Here is a 6,000-nt window from a genome sequence, read left to right on the forward strand (position 1 = left end):
CTGACAGGGGAATCGAAGTCAACCCAGAAAAAATCAAAGCAATAATGGACATGCCTTCTCCTCAATCTGTCCGAGATGTGCAAAAGCTAACCGGGAGGATTGCTGCCCTGCGCGCTTCATCTCCCGATCTGCCCATCGGAGTTATCCTTTTTTCGAAATCCTGAGAAAAGCGCAAAAATTTGGTCGGGACGACAAATGCGAACAGGCTTTTCAAGACTTGAAGAAACATCTGGCTGAGTTGCCCATTCTGGCCAAGCCCGAGCCCGGGGAGAAGTTGTGGGTTTATCTCTCCGCCACTGAGTTCGCTGTCAGTTCTGTACTTATCAAGGAGGAAGGGGCCGATCAGAAACCAATATATTATGTCATTCACGTCCTTCGAGGAGCAAAATTAAAATACAGTGAGTTGGAAAAAATAACATTGGCCCTGGTAGTGACCGCTCGGAAGTTAAGGCCTTATTTTCTTTCACATCCCATTGGGTCCTCACCAATTCTCCACTCGGAAGGATCATGACCCATGCCGAGGTCTCTGGAAGAATGGTTAAATGGACTGTGGAACTCGGGGAGTATGACATTGAATACAAACCCCGAGCTGCTATAAAAGCCCAGGCATTGACAGATTTTTTTAATAAAAATGATTCAACTATCAGAAGAAGAGGTCTGGAGGGTGTTTGTTGATGGTGCCTCAAATTTATCAGGATGTGGAGTGGGGGTGGTCCTGGTTTCCCCTTCAGAAGAGAAAATCAAGCTGGCTTTGAGAATTGATTCCAGGGTCACCAATAACGAAGCAGAGTATGAGGCTGTTTTGGCAGGATTGCAGGCTGCTCGGGAAGTCGGTGCTTCCCGGGTCATTATTTATTCTGACTCCCAGTTGGTTACACAGCAGATAAAGGGAACATATGACGCCAAGAATGAAAAAATGCTCAAATATTTAGGGCTCATCACTGCCCGGGCAGCGTCTCTGACCGACTGGAGTATCGAGGGAATTCACCGGGAAGAAAATGCAGAAGCTGACACCTTAGCCAAATTGGCTGCTTCCATGACAGAAATAAGTACCCGGGAAGTTCTCTGTTTTACCCGACTAGTGCTCTCTACTGATGAAGAAGTACCCCCAGTTCACATAAGCTCGTGGATGATCCCTATCATTGAATATATAGTCCATAGCAAGCTCCCAGAAGATCGGGCCCGAGCCGCAAAAATAAAAAAACAAGCACCCAGGTTCGTCTTTTTAAATGATATTTTATATAGGCGATCATATCAAGGCCCATTGCTCAAATGCTTATCTTAGAATGAGGTAGAGTATGTCCTCCGAGAAATACACGAAGGATGCTGTGGTGAACATCTCGGGGGAGCAGCTCTGTCTCGGAAAGCTATCTTGGCCGGATTCTGGTGGCCCCAAATGAATCAGGATGCTGCCCAGCTTGTTCAAAAATGCAAGGTTTGTCAACATCATTCCAATTTTCATCATCGCCCAGCTGCTAATATGAAATCAATCTCAGCATCATGTCCTTTTGATCAATGAGGTTTAGATATTGTGAGTCCCTTTCCCATAGCCCGAGCACAGAAAAAGTTCCTTCTTGTGGCTGTAGATTATTTCTCCAAGTGGGTAGAGGCCGAGCCATTGGCCAAAATTACTGAGGAGGAGGTCATGAAATTTCTTTGGAAAAATATTGTTTGCAGATATGGAATCCCAAGAAAATTGATTTCAAATAATGGGAGACAATTCCAAGGAAAAAAGATCACCTCGTGGTGTCAAGAAATGAAGATTGTTCAATCCTTCACCTCAGTAGCTTACCCCCAAGCTAATGGCCAAACTGAAGTGACTAATAGAATCATTATGCAAGCATTGAAAGCTCGGCTCCATGTAAAGTGTAAGAACTGGGTGGAAGCTCTACCGAGTGTATTATGGGCGTATCGAACTACACCACGATCATCTACCCAAGAAACACCTTACAGTCTTGTCTATGGTTCAGAAGCAGTCCCACCTGTGGAGATTGGGCAACCTTCTACTCGGATAGAATCTTATCCGAACAACAACGATCAGGCCCGGGCCTTTGAACTTGATCTAGTTGAAGAACGGAGAGACCGGGCAGCCATTCGAATGGAGGCTTATCGCAACCGGGTGATAAAGTCCTACAACAAGCATGTTCGATTACGAGATTTTCAGGTTGGAGACTTGGTCATGAAAAAGATCAAGCCAGTAGGTGATGTGGGAAAATTAGAAGCAAGATGGGAAGGACCCTTCAAGATAGTTCGAAGAATCAGCTCGGGTGCCGCTTATTATCTCGAAGATTCTCAAGGACACATTCTTAAGAGGCCATGGAATGCTTTTCATTTAAAGAAGTATTATGTTTAAAAGCACTTGTATCTACTGTTTCTACATCAAATAAAGAAATTGTTCTGGAAAAAATGTCTACTGTCCAGGGACCCGTACCCTGGCCCGGAGGACCCGTACCCCGGTTATATCCAAAGTCCAGGGACCCGTACCCTGGCCCGGGGACCCGCACCCCAGTTATCTACCAAGTCCAGGGACCAGTACCATAGCCCGGGGAACCGCACCCCGATTATCTACCAAGCCCAGGGATCCGTACCCTGGCCCGGGGACCCCCACCCCGGTTATCTATAAAGTCCAGGGACCCGTACCCTGGCCCAGGGACCCGCACCCCGGTTATCTACCAAGCCCAGGGATCCATACCCTGGCCCGGGGATCTGCACCCCGGTTATCTACAAAGACCAAGGACCCGTACCCTGACCCGGGGACCCGCACCCCGGTTATCTACCAAGCCCAGGGATCCGTACCCTGGCCCGAGGATCCGCACCCCGGTTACCTCAAAGTCCAGGGACCTGGGACACTCACCCTAGTTATCTCCTACGTTAAGGGACTTGTATCCTAATTATTCCATCAAGATCGGTTGTTTAAGGGATCATGCCTCCAACTTAAAAATGCTCGATGTAATCTGATTAAAATATAATGGTATTCGAAACAGAGTTTTATGACACTTGGAAATATTCTAAAGCAGTTGTCAAAATATCAGAAAAAAGAGTTTCATTAATACTGAAAATAATGCATAGTGCCCGGAAGCCCGGGATAAAAACAAGCAACAAAACAGTCCTAATATACTTTGGGATCTTCATTCCCCTCTTCTTCCTCATCCTCTGGGAGGGAGGCTGCAGCTTTTTCCAGGTCTGGAAAATCTTCCCGGTCAGAGGGTACTAGGCCTGCCTCTTGGAATTGCTCGAGGCATTTGCTGAAGCCCAGGTCAAAATAGGGGAAGGCCTTATCAGCCACCATCTTTTTGAATTCCCGGGACTTCCGAAATCTCGCCATGTCCTCCTCCCGGGAAATCTTTGCCTGTTCCAAGGCAGCAGTCGCCTCATAAGCCCGGGCACGAGAGGATTCTGCTTCTTCCCTGTCCGTCCGTGCCCCTGCCCGGGCCTCGGCTAGTTCTGCTCGAGCCAGGTCTACCTGCTCTTTCCAGCTGGCCTTCTCCCGGGCCAAGACATGCTCATGAATGTTTACCATCCAGCCCATATCTTCCCGGAGCTTATTATGCATCTCCTGAGCAGCTGTAGCTTGAGTGTTGGCATTCTTAGCTGCACTGGCTACTTGCTCATAGGCAGATATCAGCATTTGCAAACCCTGCAAGTGAAAAGAAAGGTCAGATTGGTAATAATAACAAGAGAAGATAGCAAAGCAAAAACAGGACTTACAGAGAAGGACCGGGAAACCCCTTCATACAACTTCTGATTAGGGTGGAGACCCTTAAGGTGATCCACCTCCACGGGACGAAGAAAACCTCGCACCAGCTTGGTCAGATCCGTGCTCACCTCATCACCAAAAAGGTTCGGCAAGTTTAAGGGAACTCTACCGAGATGAATGAGGCCAGCAAAGGGGCCGGGAAGACTATGATTTTGGGCAGGTACCTCTAGTTCCTCCTCCACAGTAACTACCTCAACCGGCTCCGTCACCGCTTTTCTCTTACGGATATTGAGAGGAGCCGGGTCTTCTTCATTGATTGGAGGGGTCTTCTCTCGGGCCTCCAACTCTGAGTGGGCCCTTTGCTATTCTTCTTGGGTTGCCCGGACTTCTGCCTCCGTCCGAGCTCGGCGTTCTTCTGCCTCTTGAACTCCCGAGTCCTCTCCTCTGCCCGGGCTTTCTTCTGATCGGCCTTTTTCTTGGCAGCTGCCTCTCGAAGACTCGACCTAATCATCTCTTCTTTAGCTGCATTAAAAAAATAATAAAAAAGGAAAAAGAGTCAGACATAAGATGGAAGGGAGAAGTTCTAGAATGAGAAGGGAAATAATTTACCGGACTGTGACTCAGCCTGACCAAATGCATCTATGGCCTGATCCACGGGATCTTCAGGCCGGGGGCTATCCCGTAATGAACCAAATTCCGGCCCCCCCCCCCCCCCCGCCCGATCATTACTGAAGATAAAAAGGACTGGCCTTCTAAGGCAACCCGAGCATAAGTGAAGGGGGGAGAAGCTTAAAATCCCGGGGAAGTTCCGGTTGGTCTAGCATCGAATGCAAAAAGCCTGACGCACAAGTCAAGGGGGTTGGGATGTGCACAAAGAAAAATTTTATTTTCTACCCCTTCAGTGATGAAGGGATGTCGGTTAGGAATCGGTAGTGCATCCGGGCCATAAAAGAAAAGACCTCGTCGTTAAATCGGTGGGAGTAGAAATAATGGAAAATAGAAGAGTTGGCGGTGATGTTTTTCATACGAAATAGAATAAAAGTGGCCGCCATAATCCTAAAGGCGTTAGGGTGAAGATGATTAATCGGGAGCCTAAAAAACCGGGCAACCCCTTCAAAAAAATGATGGATGGGGAATCGAAGACCACTCTTGAGTTGTTCTAAGAAAAATGTTTGAAAACCTGGGGGTGGAGTGTCCGGGTGATCGTTAGGCCCGGGGATTTTGATTTTATAGGTTGAGGGGAAGGAGCCTAAAGACCTAATTTCTTCTAGATTACCCGGGCGAAGGGTAGATGTCACTGATGAGTACCACAAGGGCCCTGCAATCTTGTCTTTCCCCTTGCCCGAGATACCAGTAACTCGGGAATAAGTCGTGGCTTCTGGTTTTTTTGTGATAGATCGGAAAGATGGAAGGGGAATAGCTATGGGGATATGAACTGAGGTCTCAGAGGGAGTCGGGGAGTTAGGCTCCGACCGACCCCTAGCATTCCTACCAGAGGTAGAGGAAGTGGAATTCGACATGACTCGATGATAAAAAGGGAAAGGAGAAGTACTTACGAAGTAAAGACGGTGGAAGAGGACTTGTAGCAAAGATCGCCGGAGTAAGCTGGTGCGACGGAAAGCTCGAGAGGAAAAATTGCAAGAGTTTGGCCACCTATTTGATTTCGAATGTGATTTTTGAAAAACTCTTGTGCTATTATATATAGGAGGAGGAGAATGATCCTCACCGTTGATCTAAAACGAATCGAACGGATCAGATCACCCTCGAAAATTGAGCGGCATGATTAGGCGGGATATTTGAAATGACAGGTGCATAAATCGAGGCGTCATGATCATTTATTTGCTGGGAATATGTACAGATTCCGACAACTTTTCAGTAGAGGACGCGTCATTATTACATCACATTAACTGCCCGGGGAAACCAAACGACAAAATACTATAAGCCCGGGTGGGAGAGAGTCCGACATCTTATCTATAAGCCCAGGTGGGAGAGAGCCCAGCATCTTATCTATAAGTTCGGGTTACGCGAGAGCCCGGCATCTTATCTATGAGCCCGGGTGGTGTGAGAACCCGATATCTTATTTTGAGCCCAAGAGATACGAGTCCCCGGCACTTTATTTTACGCTTAGGAGACATTAGGTCCTGACATCTCAATTTCACTTGTCGGTTATATATTATCCAGTTTTCATTGATTCATTTAAAGAAGATTAAAGAAACAAAGTACGATAATTGAAATTTTATTAAGAAAATATTCAATGCCATGTTATGTCATCCATTATCGAAGCTAGAGAGTCTTGCCACACA

Source organism: Primulina tabacum, chromosome 12 (genome assembly GCF_025594145.1).
Source record: "Primulina tabacum isolate GXHZ01 chromosome 12, ASM2559414v2, whole genome shotgun sequence".
NCBI lineage: Eukaryota > Viridiplantae > Streptophyta > Magnoliopsida > Lamiales > Gesneriaceae > Primulina > Primulina tabacum.